Raw genomic sequence first — 20,591 nt, forward strand, 5'->3', positions numbered from 1 at the left:
CCCTTATTAGATTGTAAGCTCCTTGAGGACAGGAACTGTCTTTTTTTTTTCTTATTTATATTCCCAGTGCTTAGTATTTACTAAATGGTTATTGAATTGAATTGGTAAAGAATACTGAACAACGCAGAATTAAGCACAGATGATTGAGGCACTCCTTTGGAGAATTACTTTCAAATTGATATTCAGTATTAATGACTGGTCTTTAGATTCTGGTTATACAACCAGTTATTAATCCACTTAATTATTTTTAAAACTTTATTGCTCTTTTGTTTTTAAAATCACATTCATTTCCAAATATATTTTTTATCAATGATATTTAAGCCATTTTTTTTAAACAAAGGATACAAAATAAAGAGGAAAGAAAAGAAAATCAGTTCATCAAAACTAACAAATATACCTTCTAATGTTGGTTCCATAGTCCATACAAAGGAGGGTTTAAAAATATTCAGTTTCCCTTTTTCTTTTCTTTGCATTGTTGATAATTGTAAATACTGATTTTCTGCTTTTGCTGTGCTATTTCATAAAAATTTTCTCATGCATCTCTGAATTTTTTAAATGTTTCATTTCTTACAGCCTGGTAATAATCCATTTAATTCTCCCATCATGGTTTGTTTAGTCATTCTCCAGTTAATGAGCACTTACTTAATTTCCAGTTCTTTAGTACTATTTTTAAAAATGCTACATTGTACATTTTGTCATATATGAGATTTTTCTTTCTATCTTTTGTCTCCTCAAAGTATATATGGAGCAGTGAGCTCTCTGGGTCAAAGGATATAGTCATTTTTGGCATATTCTTTGGCATAATTTCAAAGTACTTTCCAGAAGAATTGGATCATTTTAATCAATAGTATAGTGGTTTCTGGGACACTCTCCAAGTGTCATCTTTGCCAATTTTATGTATATAAAATAAAAAAACCTAACTAATTATACCTTTGTCTAATCTGTTTGCTATCTTTTCTACAATAAAGGTGTGAGAGACTGTCATATGTTCTGGCTAAAATCTAGGTTATCTCGACACTGTGATTCTCTACCAGGTTAGTTAAAAAGGAAATAAGCTTAATCTGGAATGATCTGCTTTCGATAAACTGTGCAATACTTCCGTTTCCAGATTCACTTGCTATTCCCTTAATTACATTTTATGGAATTTTACCTGGAATTTAAATCAAGCTCATTGGCCCATGCTTTTTTTTTTAAAAATAATAGCTTTTTTATTTTCAAAATACATGCAAAGATAGTTTTCAGTATTCACTCTTGCAAAATCTTGTGTTCCAACTGTTTTCCCTCCCTTCCTCCCACCATCCTTCTCCTAGATAGCAAGAAATCCAATATAAGTTAAACATACTTCTAAACATATTTACATATTTATCGTGCTGCACAAGAAAGATCAAAAAAGGGGGAGAAGCAAACAAACAACAACAAAAAAGGTGAAAATACTATGTTGTGATCCACATTCAGTCCTCATACTCTTCTCACTGGATGCAAGATGGCTCTTTCTATCACAAATCTTATTACAATTTAATCTATACTTTTCAAACTCTATTCTCTTTTTTGGGGGGAAAGTTCAGTTTGCATATCTTTCCCATTTTCTTCCTTCTTACAGAAATCACTCTGCCTTCTTACAGAAATCATTGATGGTGGCCAAGGAATAACATCTTCCAGTTACCTCCTAAGATGCAATTCATCTGAATCAGATAACTTGAACTCATGAAACTCAAGGAAGCAGCACAAGAGTGGGTAGACTTTTAACTTGGAATCAGCAAGATCTGAGTTCAAATCCTCCTTCTTTATCACTTAATGTCTTTCAGCCTGATTCCCCATATGTAAAATGGAGATGATGATGATAATTGCAGGGCCGTGGTGAGATATAAGACAATGTATGTGAAGTGCTTTGCAAACTTTTAAGCTAAATGATATCTATTATCAATTAAAGGGCAGCTCACTACTTGTTCACAAACTCCATATTTATCTTGGGTGTCAGTGACAGTTTATTTTTCTTCCCATCTTTCCAATACAAAGGTCGTTTTCCTTGGCCAGAAAAGTAGAAGCCAAAAAAGCTGAGTGGAATTCCAACTTCTCTTTACCATTAATGTCATCATCTCATCTTCTCCTATTGAATAGCAACCCTTATCCTTCTTGTACCACTCTCCCTTTTCCCTAATATCTCCTTTTTGTTATCCTGAGATGTCCTCACCAACTCTTGGTATTCATAGCGTTCCCAACACTCTTCTTACAAGATCATGGCAACACTTTTATATTCATTCTCCATCACCTGCCCTTGATTCTAGCATCTGCAGTCTTAAATCTTTTTGTCATCTTCATTTCTCAACATGTTATTCTTGTTATATCCCTCCCAAGTTCAGTAAAACTAAACAACATACTGGAAAAGCCCATTGTTATATGCAGTGTTCAGTACCTTTGGATACCACTCTCATTTCCTCCCTCATTCTTACAAAGGAACCAAAGGAGGTGGCAAATTGTTTTTAAATCATAAGTTCCTTGTGCATCTACAGTAGTCTCTTTAAATAATTCCTTTTTCCTCCACTTCAAATTTCTTCAAAGTGTCCTCAGAATTTCTTAAGAACTTCCCATCTCTCTTGGGAGAAGGGGAAGAAAAAAGGGGAAAAAATCATTTTATATGACACCTCCTCTGTATCAGGCACTGTAGTAAGGGTTATCTCACTGAGGCCTCTGAGCCCTTCGAGGTAAGTGCTCTTATTGTAATCCTTATTTATAGTTGAGAAAATTGAAGCAAACAGGGGCTTAGTAATTTGCCCAGCTGTAGTAGAGCAGCTAGATTGAATGTAGGTCTTCCTAATGTACTCATCACTGCACCACTTAGCTGCTTTCTAGGATAGAAACTGTGAAAGGTTAGCTAGGATTTTAAAAGTAAAGACTAAGTACCATAAGTAAAGGCTTGGAAATAAAAAAGTAAAAAAGCACAGTTTGTTTGAGCAGTAGCTGTTTACATAAAGTGTAATTGTGATTAAAGCACATAGAGTTCCATTGCAATAAGGTTTGCTCTCCTGCCCAGAATTTTTTTGGCCACAGGCCCTTATATAAAAGATAGTTGACAAGTGTCAAAACTGATAACGGCATTTGGAAAGAAAAAGAAAGCACCTGATGCTTAGATCACATAAAAAGTAGGTCCTAAAGGGTTTGACTGAACTCAGGAAGGCCTACCCAGCATTGTCCATAAATTCACATTGGGTGACTTGAAATTTAATAACTAGGCTCTCCTCTTAGGCTCTAGGACTTTCCTTTGGCTTTATGGTGCATGGCGTGGTGGCCTTTCTCTAAGTCACTTTATGGTCCACAGATCTGCAACAGATTCACTCAATTTTATTGTCTGGTCTGTTGCACTGGAGTATTTCTTAGGTGGTTTGTTCTTGTTGAGATGGTTTTCTAAAGCTGAAACCTGTATATTTAAGACTTCTTGGTAAAGAAACTTCATATCTAGAATAATGTTTTTCCACATAGCAGATGCTTAATATTTGTTGAATTCAATTTTTGAGTTAATAATCATAACCTTTGCATAGACAGAGGAGAGGGAAAGACATGCTGCTAGACAGCTGTAATATCTGGTGTCATTCTCTCATTTTCTTAATCCTGTGTATACCTAAAGTAAAATTCTTAAGATGGCAGCTGTTACCTACCTTCTATTCCTCACTATAGCCTCATATTCAATAGCCTCATATTCAATTCATTTTAGGGACGAATCCTTAAAAGTAAGAAGCAAGCAGCCCATCGATTTGTTGCTTCCATTAACCTTGCTTCCTTCTCACTGATCCATGCTGCGTAGCTGAGCTTCTTTCTTTATTTATAAAAAGAATTTTTCCTTTGACAACTTAGTATTCTCAAGTTGTTATTATGTGGTTTCTCCCTCCTCCAGAGTTTATTCAAGTTATTAATATGTGAACTTTCTCCAGTTATTTTTTGTACACTTTATATTTACTTAATTGGACATATGCTCCTGTAGAATATAAACTTGATGAGAATAGAACTGGCACATAGTAGGTACTTCATAAATGCTCACTTAATTGAATTGTAGAAGTAGTAAAGGGGAGCCTGACATTTCTGAAAGAGCTCATAAGGAAACAGTTTTTAATCCTCTTTGATCCATTTATTTCATAAGTTCTTTGATTTAGGTTAAATCTAGAAGTTTCCTTACATTGTTTTTCTCAAGGTTTTCTAAAAAGTATGCTTGTTCTTGCATTCTGGTATGTTGATCTACCAGTTTTGTCACCATTCCCCAGCGGCTGAAAATTTGGACCATTTGCAGTTTTTGCAAAATTGTTTTTTACAATGATGAACAAGCTGATTTTAGAAAGACTTGAAAAGGTTTACATGAACTGAAGCTGAGCAAAAGAACAGAACGAGGAATACATTGTATACAATAACAGCAAGAATGTGTGATGATCAACTATAAAAGACTTGGGTTCTTCTCAGTGGTTTAGTGATCCAAAGCAGTCCTAATAGACTTTGGACAGAAAATGCCATCTGTTATCCAGAAAAAGAACTATGGAGATATATCAACACATGCTATGTTCACTTTTTTTTTTTCTCTCCCATGGCTTTTCCCTTTTGTTCTGATTTCTCTCTCTCAACATGATTCATAAAGGTAATGTATATTAATTTTTTGAAAAGAAGAAAATTTTAATAAGTTGCACAAGCGCATTCATTATTGTCCTTTCACAATAGCTTAGAACCAAATATAGCTAAATTAATAGCAAACAGAATTTGTTGAAGAAAGTTACATTAAAAACCACCTCAACTATCTTGGATGCTATCAGAACTTGAAGAATTGAGAATTGAGAACTGAAATCATTAAACCTAGTTTTAAGAATGTGAAGGTCTTCTCTTCTTCCCCAAATCCCTCCAATGAGTCCTTGATCAGGTTGAAGATCTGAGAGTGGCCACTATTCTTCTGGGAAGGACTTTAAATCAGAGCCACAAAAGCTCAGCAGCTTTCCAGTAATCATAATCTTTTTTTTGTTTCACACTTGGAATATGGGGTGGGGGGAGGGTTGAGAGGAGAAGAGAAAGCCTTGTGTTTAGGCCACTGGCTCTAAAGGAGCCCAATTTAAAACCCTGCAGTGGGGCCTTTGTGCAGGAGTGCCCCTGGGATTTCATTCCTTTCAAAGCATCTTGTTTGTAGTGCATGTGTATGGAGAAGGAAGAAGAGGAGAGGAGCTGGAATTTACAGTTTTATACCATTTTAAAGCTTCTAGACTCTTGTCTCCTATGATTTCCTTTTTCCATCCAGAAGACAGAAAATTAAAATGGAATTACAAAGAAAAAGGACATTTATTTTTGTTCCTATGTTATATGCATGTATCTTTTTTTTTTTTTTTTTTTTTTTTTATTTTAATAGCCTTTTATTTACAGGTTATATGCATGGGTAACTTTACAGCATTAACAATTGCCAAACCTCTTGTTCCAATTTTTCACCTCTTACCCCCCACCCCCTCCCCCAGATGGCAGGATGACCAGTAGATGTTAAATACATTAAAATATAAATTAGATACACAATAAGTATACTTGACCAAACCGTTATTTTGCTGTACAAAAAGAATCAGACTCTGAAATATTGTACAATTAGCTTGTGAAGGAAATCAAAAATGCAGTTGGGCATAAATATAGGGATTGGGAATTCAATGTAATGATTTTTAGTCATCTCCCAGAGTTCTTTCTCTGGGCATAGCTGGTTCAGTTCATTACTGCTCCATTGGAAATGATTTGGTTGATCTCATTGCTGAGGATGGCCAGGTCCATCAGAACTGGTCATCATATAGTATTGTTGTTGAAGTATATAATGATCTCCTGGTCCTGCTCATTTCACTCAGCATTAGTTCGTGTAAGTCTCTCCAGGCCTTTCTGAAATCATCCTGTTGGTCATTTCTTACAGAACAGTAATATTCCATAATATTCATATACCACAATTTATTCAGCCATTCTCCAACTGATGGACATCCATTCAGTTTCCAGTTTTTAGCCACTACAAAAAGGGCTGCCACAAACATTCGTGCACATACAGGTCCCTTTCCCTTCTTTATAATCTCTTTGGGATATAAGCCCAGTAATAACACTGCTGGATCAAAGGGTATGCACAGTTTGATAACTTTTTAAGTATGCATGTATCTTGCTCTTAGATTCTTATTGTGGGCAGTTCTCCAAAACTGTACTGGAGCATTCTAAAAGAATGTAACTTCACAGAATGATGGGACCAGCAGCCTATACATTACTTCACTATAGCCTTTCCCCTCTGTTCATTCCTGCTGTCAAATGGCATGTAGAATTCTCTTCTTCTATTCTTTGTATGTTGACATATTTGTTTGATTGGAAACTTGCTCTCCTTTGTGGTTTCAATTTCACTTGTTTCACTGAATTGTAGCTTGTTTCCAAAGCATTTAAACATAAAATCTTGCATTTCAGAACTGACCCTTAAAGATTTAGAATTGGTTGATCATGTTAGGTAAAGATAAACTGGATTGTAAGAAGGCAGCAGGTCTCAAGAGTGCAGTCTGGAGAATGACAGAAAGAGAAGAAAATGACTGAGACTGTAATTCACTGAATAGAATTTACCATCCACCATTAGACTTGCCTACTTATTATAGGGGCTTCTTCTTTAGAAGAGGTTTATGGGTTTAGTGAATATCCCATATACATTGTACACAAAAGTAAAGTTTAGCAGACATCCTGAGACATGGCTTTAATTCACAACTCCATATTCTCCCAAGTGAGAGAATCCTTTTATTTCTAAGATCCTAGATATGCCTCCAAACCACTTATTTTAAAAGTTCTTAGCAATTCTCCTTAGCATAAATATGTGACCTTCTTGAAAGACAATGGTAGAAGGGGGGAAAAAAAATCATGAAATCAATTTCGATTATTCCTTTCTCACTGTGCGAAAATGCCCCTACCCCCAAATGCAGAGATTAAGCCCGGGAAGTGAATCAGCCAGCCATAATTAAAATCTGCCCCCTCCTTCCCCCCCCACCTCTTAATATGATATTTTAGATTATAGATTAGGAGCTGGAAGTAACCTGAACCTTATTGAGAGAATATTTAAGTAATAACAATAATAATTAAACTTATACATTAATAACTATATAAAAAGTTACTTCAGTTGATAAGTTGTTCCTTTCATCTCTGGCTCTCTCCTTCCATGGTGTTTGTTTATTCATCCCTATCTTGTATTTATATTTTCCTTTCCTATTTGTATAAACATTATGCCTACAAATTGATCTTTTCATTCTGTCTTCTTTAGTTATGAATTCATATCTTTCCACACATGCTTATATTTCTTGTATTTGTCATTCTTAATTACAGTAAAGCATTCTGGTATGTTGATATACCAGTTTTGTCACCATTCCTCAGTTGCTGAAAATTTAGACTATTTGCAGTTTTTGCAATTTAGAATAATGCTGTTATGAATACTTTTTAACAGATTCCATTTTACTAATGTTCCTGGGGTTGTGATGGTATTTTTTTAATGAAAAAATGTTTGGAGTTTTTTTAACTCTTCTTATAGTAGATTGTTTTCCAAGGAAATTACAGATTCTACCAGCAGTATATGTTTATCTGTTTTTCTATAATCCTGAATGGGCAAATCACTTTCCCCTCCCCCCCAAAAAAAAAGTATTTCTTTAAAATTCTTGTCCATTAGTCCGATTCTTTTTGTACAGCAAAATAACTGCATGGACATGTATACATATATTGTATTTAACTAATGCTTTAGCATGTTTAGCATGTATTGGTCAACCTGCCATCTGGGGGAGGGGGTGGAGGGAAGGAAGAGAAAAATTGGAACAATGGGTTTTGCAATTGTCAATGCTGAAAAATTACCCATGCATATATCTTGTAAATAAAAAGCTATAATAAAAAAAATAATAAAATAAAATTCTTGTAGTTTTATAAAACAAAATTTGGCATTTTGATTAGTTTACATTAAATTACAAATTCTTTTGGGGCAATATTTTTGTTAACTTGTGTTGATTTAACTCTTTTCTTGAATATTAAATGTTATTTTTGTCCATGAAATTTAGTTAAAATCACTGTATGTTGATAGGATAGTTCTCAAATGTCATTTACTTATAAATTAGGGTATCTTTTTTTCTTAGCATGTTTTCTTGTGTTTTATTGACAACATATAAAACTGATTACTTTTCATCTATCTTCCATCTTTTACCTTGCCTGAATTCAATTCTGGTTTTTATTGTTGCTGTTGTTGTAACTAATAGTTTTTTTTAAATAAACATTCGTGCCACATATAAATAATTTTTGAATATTTTAATACTCATTAAGTTTTCTTTCCTGTTTTATTATTATTACTGCTGATTCATGTTAAATGGGAATTTTGAAAGTAGGTTGCTTTGTTTTATGCCTGTTTTTAGTTGGAAAGTTTCTGGTATTTTTCTGTTTTGCATGTAATGCGCCAGATCCTAGTTTCAAGTAGCTAAGAAATAATCTTTCTCCAGTTTCTTGTAAGCATTTTTTTCATAAATTAATTCTAGGTATGATGAGAGGTCTTTTCAATTTTACATTTGTCAAAAAATAGTATTTGTTGAACACTTACATGTTTAAAAGTAGGGTTTTGTTTTTTTTTTTATTTAGATTGCCTAATGTTTCCTGTGCATTCCTCTTCTGGTTCATAGAGATTATTGTTTATAACAAAAAAATGAAAGAAATTCAGCAAAACCAGCTAGTTGAAAAAAAAAATCTAATATCATATATAATGTGCCACATCGATAGACTATGCCACCTCATCAGAAGAATGAGGACACGTCATTTCTCTTCCTTAGGGCCAGGCTTGTTCTAGTTCTATAATTTTATAGTGTTCATTTTTGTTTCTTGTGATTATTTACACTGTTGTCTTCTTGGCTCTATTTATTCTGCCTTGTATCATTAGTTCATGGAAGTCTTCTGTATCATCATACTGATCATTTCTTAAAGCACAATAATTTCCCAAGAAATGTCTATTTCTATTTATTGAGAAGAGCGGAGCTAATGGTATTATTTTAAATTTTGGTCTTTTCTCTGTTGAATTACTATATACCTGAATCAGAGATAACCTCTGTGTTCATAAGTCTTTTCCTATCCAATTGTATTCAGTTTTATTCTTTATATATATAATGTACTGTCCATATCTAGCAGTTAGCAGTTCTCTTTTTGAAGACAATATTTATGATGCTGATGTGTGAGGTTTTTGTATAATATACAAGCCTTTGGCATTTCTCATTTATTTTTTTCTTTCTGGCTGAGACAATTGGGATTAAGTGACTTGCCCAGGGTCACACAGCTAGGAAATGTTAAGTGTCTGAGATCAAATTTGAACTCAGATCCTCCTGACAGGGGTAGTGCTCTATCCACTGTGCCACCTAGCTATCCCTGACATTTCTCATTTCTTTTGCCAGAATCATACTTTCCCATATTAATTACATCAAACCCCAAAACATTATAGAGTTTTTTAGGGTAAATCTGTAATTACTCAAAAGAGTATGTATGATCTGTTCATCTATAAAGGAAAGGCTGTCTCCTGTCTATATTTAGATAAGTATCTGAATGAGCACTCTATAGAGCTTATCCAATAATATCCTGTTTGAGACATATAAATTTCTAGGCCAACAATGAACTGAGGCCAGGGTGAAAAAGGAAGAAAACTGGCTGAATTACTTTTAGAAAAGGGCAAAGCACTTTTACTGACCCTAAGCTTCTTAAAATAGTGTCCTATTTTTTAATACAAACATTTTACTATCTCATAAAGTAGTGAAACCTGAAACACCATTGCCTCCAATGAACTAAAAATGAGCATCAAACAAAGGAAAATGGAAAGGGTCATGGCGAGTATGAGCAGTTACAACATGTAACCAGTGAACTTCAGAAAAGAACAAGAGTAAAAGATGCCATCAAAGAACTGTACAACAAAAAGATAAAATCACATGTCAGTAGCAAGTAATGATAGATGGAGAGCCAGAATACTCCACTGACACAATTGTAATATAAGGAGAAAACAAGAAAGGTCTATAGGATATGGGGTAAACTTCCTTTTGAATTTAAGAATTAAGTAAGTATAGATTGCAGTCTATATCATTAAAGGGCATTCCCAAATTATTGAGGTCACTGATCCATTTGAGTTTTTTAGATGGTAAGGGCAAAAGATGGTAAAGCAGTATCTGAAGCACATGTCAGAAAGAATATCTCTGATCAGTAGACAGTAACTCCTGGACCTTAATCTTTAAATCAACAAGCACTTATCAATTGCATTTTTTTTTTTTTACCATAACTGAATTCATTATAATAGGCAACTCTAAGTGAGGAAATTACCCCTAACACTACAGATTGGCACCTGTCTTGCAACTTTCAGTCTTAAAGTTGTGTAGGACTTGACTAGAGAGGAAGATGGGTAATACCCAGTCAGAAGATGGAAAGATGAGTCATCCTGTCCTCCCTGTCCATAGCCAGTCATGGACTTATCTCCAACTTAACGTCAATACTTACCTCAGATACCAACACCTATCTGGCTTTCCATGACTGCATTGGATATGGGCTCCTTAGGATGAGAAAGATCTGAAGTGATTTATCTTTCAGATTTCCATACATTGTCCCTAATGGCTGGTGAAAAAGCAGGAACAGAGACAGTTAGTTAATGAGCAGAAGTCTCGAGAGGAAGTTTAGTCCAGTATGAACTGAGCATAGGTAAGGTTCCTCTTGAAGGTTCCTATAAGAGAGTCTTCATTCAGGAAAGTAGGGCTTTAGAGTGAAGGCCTCTGCAAGGTGGGAAAAGTATTGGCCAGGAAGTTTGTAAAGAAATTATGATTCTTGAGCATGGCACATTGCAAAAGACATTGATAACTCCCAGTTGTAATGAATACTCCCCATGAGTTAAGGGATAAAGCTTTTCATTGCCTTCTTTTTAAATTCTGAAATCTGGACAGAACTCTGATTCTGCAAGCAAACTTCTGGGATTTTATAGCATAAGTTCTTGGGGGGGGGTGTACATCTAGAAAATTGTTTGCCATGTTTTGGCTAGATTACCCACTATATCAATCTGTACACGAAGAACATTTTATCATTGGAAATAGTGGTGATTTGTTCTAAACACGACAGAACCATCAGAAAGGATTAAAGGATGTTTATTTCAAAAGTTCAGAAAAGCAGTTAACCATGATCCTTTTTTCCCCCATTCCTGTCGTGAAGCACGGAGCTGAGGCTCAAATAAGCAAGAGAATATTTGTAAAGGGTAGTAACTGCAGGAACTTTTGAATGGGATGCTGATTTAGAAAATAAGGGAAATAAAAACATTTTCACTACTTTTTTTTAAATGAAATACTAGGATTCCAAATTTTAATGCAAATAAAGACAACTATTCTTATTAAAGAGGCATGAAAAATCAAAGACCACAATGATTTATTAGTCTTTTAAGTTTCTTCAAAGGTACTAGTGATTGTTTAGAAACAATGGCTTGTTTTTTCCTTGGCCCATTTTTCTTGGTTTTGCTAACTTGTTATATTTGGACTTCACACTGCTTGAATGATGTTTGTTGGGAAAGTGTCAGGAGATAGACACTAAACTGAATTTCAAACAGTTTGAATGGCAATTACTATTTAAATATGTATCATATTCACTTGGAGAATTTCAATCTTTTTTGAAGGTGTAGAGGCAAAATATTTTGGGGTTATTTCTGGGACCATTGAAGAGTAATGATGAACTCAGCCTATCAGCCTAGAAAGTTTTTCTCTATAGAAGGAGGTTTTCATGATACCAGGGAAATAGGAGTTTGAAGGACCTGGAACTGTAGATGAAGATGGAACTCACCGTGATTGTAATTTTTTTTTTTCTTAGAGTGTTCAATAAAGATAATATACCAGTTAGAATAAGGTTTAATTTGTGAATATCTATGACAAAATATTTCCCAATGGCTTTACTTTACAATCTTCGTGAATTTTGTGGCAATTGTACTTCAGAGATGAGCAAATTGGAGCAAAGTTCACCACACTACTAGATATTAACAGTTGGGCCTCCAATAGAGTTATTTGCATTTGAAAACCTATTCCTGAAGGGACTATGGAGGGCTGGTAAAATTCTAGAGAAAGATCAGCTTAGAATCAAGATAATGTTTGGCTGATAGGGTGTCAGGTGTCAGGGATAAAGAGTAACTCTTTATAGTTTTGATACAGACTTGAAAACTTACCAAAGAGCTTTCATAATCAAACAAAATTATCTCTTCACCCAGTCTCAACCAAGGACTCTTGATCATCTCTAACTTGGGACTGTTCGAGAAGGGACTTAGACATAAGAATTTTGTTAATCACTATGAGCTTTCTGAGGAGGATACACTTGAAAAGTTTCTGAGAAAGGCTGTCCTACATCTGTTCTAACCTTTAGCTTAACAATAAATTTTAATATATAATAATAATAACTAATATTATTATGTCATGTTAAAATATACAAAGTGTGAGTGAATACCCATCAGTTGGGGAATGGCTGAATAAGTTATGGCATACGAATGCCTGAAATATTATTGTTCTATAAGAAATGATCAGCAGAATGATTTTTATAAGAGGCCTTATATGAACTGATGCTAAGTGAAATGAACAGAACCAAGAGATCATTGTATACAACTACAAGATTATGTGATGATCAGTTCTGATGGATGATGAGGCTCTTTTCAACAATGAGGTGATTTAGGCCAATTTCAATAGACTTGTGATGGAAAGAGCCATTTGCAGCCAGAAAGGACTGTGGAGACTGAGTGTGGATCACAACATAGTATATTTTCATCTTTTGTTGTTGTTTGCTTTTTTTCTTTCTCAATTTTTTTCCTTTTTGGTATGATTTTTCTTGTTCAGCATGATAAAAGTGGAAATATGTTTAGAAGAATTGCACATGTTTAATAGAGATTGGATTGCTTGCCGTCTAGGGGAGCGAGTGGGAGGAAGGGAGGGAGAAAAGTTAGAATACAAGGTTTTACAAGGGTGAATGTTGAAAACTATTTTTGCATGTACTTTGAAAATTAAAGTCTAATTTTTTCACACACACACACACACACACACACAAAACACAGTATTTTCGTCCTGTGACGAAAGTAAGAAAAAGGTACCTCAGGGACCTTCTAGTCAGAACCCTTCATTTTACAGAGAAGAAAAATAAAGCCCAAAGCAGTCCTCACTAAAACAAAGTAATTCTTTTATACTGTCCCACTTAGCACAACAGCTTTTCCAAATTTTTCATCACTTTTAAAATCTTCCATTGTTCTGTCTCTCTTCTTCTCAGCTGAGAACCTTGCCTCATATTTCTTCTTTCTTCCTTTCCAGCCCATATTACCTAGATGCTTTCTTTCTGCCAGTATCTCCTCCTTCAGTCATAGGACATGCCCATGGATCTTTCCCACTCCCCCCAAACCCTTCCTCAATCCATCTCCACCTATCATCTGGTATCTCTTCTGCCTTTTGTCTGGAGAAGGCAGTCTATAATTTATGCCTTCCACTTCCTTTCCTCTCTCCTAAATCTCTTTTAAAAGTCTAGCTTCTCACCTCTCCATTCAGCTGAAACAGCTGTCTCCAAACTTAGCAGTGATGTCTTACTTAGCAGATTTGGAGGCTTTTTCTTTTGGACCCATTTGACCCTGTCAGTGACTCTCCTCTTCTTGATGTACTCTCTTCTCCCCTGGTGCTACCTATTTGACTGCTTTTCTTCAGTGTCCTGTGCTGGACCTTCATCCGGGTCACCTCCACTGTCTCCCCAAGACCCTGCCTTGAGCACTCTTCCTGTTTCTCTTAGGGATCTTGTAAGTTCCTATGGATTCAGTTATTGTCTCTGTGCAGATAATTCACAGATCACCTGATCTTCATTGTGTCCAACATCTTCTATCTGCTTATTCACAGCTCCTCGTCTGCCTGAATACCTTGGCTATGTCCCATAGACATATTAACCCTGTAAGTCCAAAATTCATTGATTTTCCCCAAAACCTTTCCCTGTTACGGACTTCCTTTTACTGTCATGGGCATCACCATCTAGGTGCTTTTGCTACAAACCGAGTGTCATCCTTTGCTCCTTACTCTCACTTCCCCATATTCAATTGGCTGCCATGTCCTTTCATTTCTGTCTTTTGTAACCTGTCTCAGCTAGAGTCCCTCCTCCTCTCTGACCCTACAATTGCTATGGTGCAGGCCCTATCATTGTCATACGTGGACTGTTTTATAGTAGTTTTTTGGTTGGCATGTCTGCTTCATCTTTCCCCACTCCTTAAAAAAACCCTTTCAATAAATTCAAGTGACTTTCTTTTGCTTCTAGGATCAAGTATAAATTTCTGTTTTGTAAACAGGAAGCTCCATCTCTGTGCTGCAGACATTTTCACTGGTTGTCTTTATTGCCATTTCCTTCTCCAGCTCATTTTACAGATGAGGAAACTAAGGCAAACAGGATTTATTGACTTGCCTAGGATCACACAGCTAGAATGTATCTGAGACTGGATTTGAACTCAGGTTTTCCTGGCTTCAGGCCTAGTGAACTATTCACTGTACCACCTACCTGCCTTAAAACCTATGTTGGGGACTTCAGAAGGCACTCTTTCAGTCAGCCAATAACAGACAAGTCTCTAGCGCTGTCTCCTAAGATGACATAGAAAGTTCTGAAGATTCAGTGCTCTGAAATTCAAAGACCCAGGGAATGCTAACCCGGGGTATAGAAACACCATTGTCACTGGTGTCACTGGTTTCCCAACCAGGACCAACCACCCAAAAGTGGCAGAAAGTAAGGCCTGACTCTGACATAAAGCCTTAATTCTGGGTCTATAGCTAGAGGAATGAGCAAGCTGAAGAATATGCAGACTATATACAGAATTATAAAGATCCAGAGGTACCTCAGAATTCTGTAAGGAAAAAAATAACTCCATTCCCAAGTTCAAATGGAGAGTCAAAGAAAAAAATAAATTTTCCACGAGGATTACATGAATACTGAGAAGTGAAGCAAGATATAAAAAATGAAATAAAAGTTCTAAAGCAAAGATGCAGAAAGAGAATTCATACTTTACAAGAGGAAGAAGTGGTAAATTTTTACTTCTAATTAACAGATAGTCTGAAAATTTGAAAGAATCAGCTAAGAGATCATTTAAGGAAAATTAAATCGGCTAAGAAATCAGTGACTTCCATGAAATACTACAAAATAAAAAGATTAAAAGAAGAAAATGAAAGATTATCAAAATTTCCTAACTTGGAAAACAGGTCAGGGAGAAATAATCTAAGATTCCTCAAACTCTCTGAAAATCGTAATTTTAAAAACTTTTTTTAAAGCTAAGAACTTATAAATGAAAAAAGTACACACCTCTTAGAACTAGAAGCCTAAGTGAAAATAAAATCTACCAATCACATCCTAAAAGAAACTCCAAAAAGACAAATCCTAAGCAAAATCCAGAGCCCTTATGTTAAAAAAATAATAATATACTACACTTATCTAAAAAGCATCAGTTCAAGTACCAAAGGCTCACAGGATTACACAAGTCTTGATAGCTTCTCCTAAAAATAGAGGAAATATTAAAATATACTATTCCAAAAGGCAAAAGATCTATAGCCAATTACAACCACGAATAACTTAATTTTCAAAATTGAGTACAATTCTACAGAGTGAAAAACCTACCTTTAATTGAAAAGTAGACTTTCAGTCATTCCTGATGAAAAAGATCAAGGTTAGGTAGGAACTTTGAACTATACACACAAAATCTGAGAGAACCAAGGTGAATTTATATGAGCAATTGGAAGGTGCTGTATGATGATGTAGGCAACTAGATACTTCAATGGATGGAGTGCTAGACCTGAAGTTAGGAAGAACTGAGTTCAGATGTGACCTCAGTCACTTACTAGCTGTGTATCCCTGGGCAAGTTGCTAACCTTTGTTTGCTTTAATCTACTGGAAAAGGAAATGGCAACCACTCCAATATTCCTGCCTAGAAAACCCCATGGACTATATGAGCCATGGAATAAGAAGAGTTGGGATAGTTGAGACATGACTGAACAACTGAACAGCATATGATAATGTAATGCTAATGTTCTAATGGAGGAAGAAGTAGTAATAAATGTTCCACTTGTTACTAAGGGGCATAGAGGGAATTAAATAAGGGGGAAAAAAAGGATCTGGGGTTGGATTGATTTTGTTCTGATGTTTTGAAGAAGGAAAAGAAAAGGAAGTATAAAAAGAATATAAATGTAATATTTAATTAATATAAAAATCTTAAAAAAATACATGTGTAGAAAATAGGAAAAAAGGGATGAAAGTTGTTATTTCTTATAATTTAGGCACATAAGTAGAACAGTCTCCAAACTTGGAGAAAGGGGGGGAGGGATGTGAGTTTAACATCATATATGAATTAGAAAAAGATTGAAAACACACACAGAGACACAGTTTACTGTAGAAATAGATTAAATTCATCAAGAAAACAAGGAAGACGCCTGCATTTTTTATTTCCTTTGCAGGCTAATTGTACACTATTTCAAAGTCTGATTCTTTTTGGACAGCACAATAACTGTATCAATATGTATGCATATGTTGTATTTAACTTATACTCTAACATATTTAACATGTATTGATCAACCTGCCATCTAGGAGAAAGGGTGGGGGGGAAGAGGGAAAAAGTTGGAACAAAAGGTTTTGCAATTGTCAATGCTGAAAAATTACCCATTCATATATCTTGTAAATAAAAAACTATAATAAAAAAATGAGAGAGAGAAAGAAAAAGAAAACAAGGAAGAAGAAGGACAGTAAAGAGAGAAGATAATACTGGGAAGACAATAGATGAAAGCAAAACAAACATTATAATTCCAAGGGCAAATTAAAAGGAAAAGGACTAGAAACTAAAGGTATATCAGCTAAGGGATCATTTAAGGAAAATTAAACTAATTGTGGTATATGAATAAATGACATATTTTGCCATAAGAATTACCAAAAGAGATTTTCAAAGAGTTGTGGGATACTAAATACAAAGCGAAGTAAGAAGAATCAAGAGAGTAATGTATACAGTGACAATGCTTAATTCTGATTGCTAAGGCCTAATTAAAAGGGAAGAACACCAAAACTTATCAATTGGGGAATGACTGGATAAAATATAGTATTTTAATATAATAGAATATTATTGTTCCATTAAAAAACTCATTTCAAGGAACCTTGGATAGTATGAACTAATAAAGAGTACAGTAAGAAAAACCAATTGGACAATTTCTATAAGAACAGAAACACTGTAAAGAAAAAATTTTGAAAGACTTTACTCTGATCATAGTAATGACCAACAGACTTATGATCAAGGCAACCTATAAAAAAAGCATATTTCTGACTCCAGAAAAATAATGGATTTAAGTAGAGGAAAGAGACATATCTTTATTTGGACATGGTCATTATGTGGATTATTTTGTTTGGACATACTTATTTGTTACAAGTTTTGTGTGGTTTTTTCCTCCTTTTCTATTTTTAATTAGGCAAGGATTGGAGAGGGGGAAATTTCCACATTGATTGTAACGACAAAAAAAAGAAAAGAAAAAAGGATTACAGTTGAAACATTTTTAAAAGTCAACAGAATTATAGAAGGTAGTTCAAAAAGCATAGGCAAGCAGAACAGTTTTGAAAGAAACATGTTGAATTTATCCTAGACTTCAAAAAAAAAAAAAAATCCAAGCATTAGGAAAATAGAAAAAGGAAAAAAGAAAAGGAAGAATAATTATTATTTACATAGCATTTAAGTTCACTTTCAAATTTGCAGAGACTTTACATATGATCTCATTTTATGCTCACATCTATTGGTAATAAGTTGCTATTATTTACCCTTCTTTTATAGTTTAGGAAACTAGTACCAGAGAACATTGTGACTTATTAGGAAATGAAACTAGGTTTGAATTCATGTCTTCTGATTCTAAGTGCGAAGTCCCCTATATACTGTGCCACCTCTTTCTGTATTCTGTTTTGTATATACCCAGGTATTTTGGTATTAAATTCAGAATTTTTTAAAAATATATTAAAATCATAAATAAAAGAATTGAACTGGATCCACCATTAAGGTCACTCCTGTCTCTTAATCTATAATCCTATGACAGTGAGTATGTGGTAATAATTATTTTAAACATTTTTATTGCATTTTTGAGATTTGTTTTATTGTTAAAATTGTAACAAATTATTAATTTTATTTGAAAAAATAAACTGTTGTTGATTCTGATTCATAAAAGGCTATGGCACCAGATTTTCTAATCATCTGTTTCCAGGGTAAGTTTAACTACCAGTATTTTGAGTGTGTTTCTGAAGTTCTTAAATCAAGTCAATGCAACAAGAATTGAGTAATCTTCCAAATTAAGTGCTCTAGGGCCATCTACTGGGAAGAGTTTGTTAGGCTTCAATGAGATAAACCAAGTGCTGTTAGCTCCTGGCCTTCAAAGAGAAATCAGCTGGTTCCTGTTCTCTTTGTAGATGACCAGTCACCATGTTCATCCAAAGTACCTTCCATCCAGGAGTTGCAGCAGGCTATAGTAAAAAGAATATTTTTAGAGTCAGGAGACCTGGGTTGTAGCTCCAGCTCTGCTACTGTCTAATTTAACATGATTTGGGGTAAGTCATTTCATCTCCTTGGGCCTCTGTTTCCTCATCTATATGAGAGTGTTGGACTAAATAACTTTTAAGATCCTTTGCAATACTTTGTTTCTATGATGCTTTGAACATGTTGTAGGTCAGGTTTTTTCTCTGTCCCTCTTCATTTAATGAGGAAAACTGAACTTGTCCTGTGCTATTGCTGTTGCCCCCACCAAACCATCTGTTGGTTCTTAACGTTGTTCTATATATTTACAAGCATACAAAATATAGTCTCAGAAAGCATACAAAATAAAAAAGAAGGACTGCTCTGCCACTTATGTACCTTGGAATGGGGATATAAGACAAGTGTAAATGCAGTTAGGTAATGGAGATTTGATCTCCTAATACCCTATACTGTCCTACCTTCCCTAAACAAATCTAGGTGATACATTTATTTTCTTTTCTGACATCTTGGAAGGTTGGCAACAAGTAGCATGAAGCTAATCTTATGAATGGAAAAGACAGTGATTGTAATTTTGGAATTTTGTGAACAGGAGCAAAACGTGTATTGTTATTTTATCTTCTGTTTAAGTCAGTTGAAGGCAGAAACAGCCTGAGAGAGTTCAGTTTTTTTTTTCCCCCCCATCTTAAAAAAAAAAGTTTGGGTTTTTGTGGGAGAGAGGCTAGTAATAATAATAATTTTTAAAAGCATCATTGAAATGTTTAAAAAAATAAAAACAACAGAACAAAAGGAATTTCAAAAGGAGACACAGACAGGCAGACCATTATGGATAATATTAAATATATTCTTAAAAGCTACATGTAATGAAAGTCATTATTTTGTATAGAAGCCCCATATTCTGACATTTGCATATGGAAATCTTCATGTCTGTTGATTTTTATAATTTATGTTAGAGGATGAAAAATGTATTGTTCTTTACTGCTTCTCCACATTATAAGTATCAGGAAGTATTATCTGATATGAGTGCTTTGACTAACTAGAATTGCTATTTTCTTCAGATGTCTAGGGCCTTTAAAAAAATTCCTAAATCTATAAGGACATAGAGAATAAATATAGAACAGTTAACTATAATGTGTTTTGACAGAAAGCACCCCAACAATTTCAGGGAATCACGAAAAAGTGGTGTTTGATCTGCTTCTTAAAGAAAGGAAGACAAAGGTGAGGAGAAAATGCTTTTCTAGGCAATGCAGGTCAGCCCAGAGACCCAGAAATAGGAGATAATGCTTTGTGTAAGAAGCAGAGAAAGCTAGTTTGGCTCCATTTCACAATGCAGGAAGTAGGAAAGTATAGTGAGGTTAAAATACTGAGTTTTGGGGCAAAGTTACAAAGGGTTTTAAAAATTAAAAAGGGAAGAGTATATATTATTTTTTTAGAGACAATAGGGAGTCACTGGAGTTGTTTGAATTAGGGTAGTGACGTAGTCAAATTTGTGCTAAAGGAAAATTGATTTGGCAACAGTGGATGTAATGCACTGGAGTGGGGAAAGACTTAAGGAGAGGAGCAATTAGGAGGCCATTGTAATAATCTAAGCTAGAGATGATGAAGTCCTGAACTCTAAGGGGGGGGGGGAGACTGTGAAAACAGGGGACTGTGAAAACAGTCAGATATTGAGTTATTGTGAAGGTAGAAATAACAAGATTTAATAACTGATTTGGACTGATCAAATGAAAGAAACCTGCTATGCTCGGTAGTATAGAAATCAGTTTCCATTTTTATGAGGAGGTTGCAGAAGAGATTTGACTATTGTCCTACTTATTTGTAGATGGAGAGAAAGTTGATTTTGTTTTGTTTTCTTAGAGTATTTTATTTTTTGTCAAAGTGGAATTAAATGCCAGGGCTAATACTGCTGCTCACCAAACAGATAATCTCCTTGCCTGATTTTGCTTTCTATTTTCTTTACCAACATCCCCTATAGAAATTAAATGTGTGAGAATACTATGGGGGAAGTGGCCTTCTTGGACCTTAGCTATAAGACAGGTGGCTTTGTCCTTTTGAATCCATAACTATGACTTAGCATAGGTGAATGAAA

General features: G+C 34.7%; 1 protein-coding gene across 2 annotated transcripts in view; it reads left to right on the plus strand.

Moving 5' to 3' along the window:
• Positions 1-20,591, plus strand: part of SUFU (SUFU negative regulator of hedgehog signaling) — a 159,493-nt gene that overhangs the window by 89,229 nt on the left and 49,673 nt on the right. The gene's annotated exons all lie outside the window — the stretch shown is intronic.

This window comes from Sarcophilus harrisii, chromosome 2, assembly GCF_902635505.1.
Source record: "Sarcophilus harrisii chromosome 2, mSarHar1.11, whole genome shotgun sequence".
Lineage (NCBI taxonomy): Eukaryota > Metazoa > Chordata > Mammalia > Dasyuromorphia > Dasyuridae > Sarcophilus > Sarcophilus harrisii.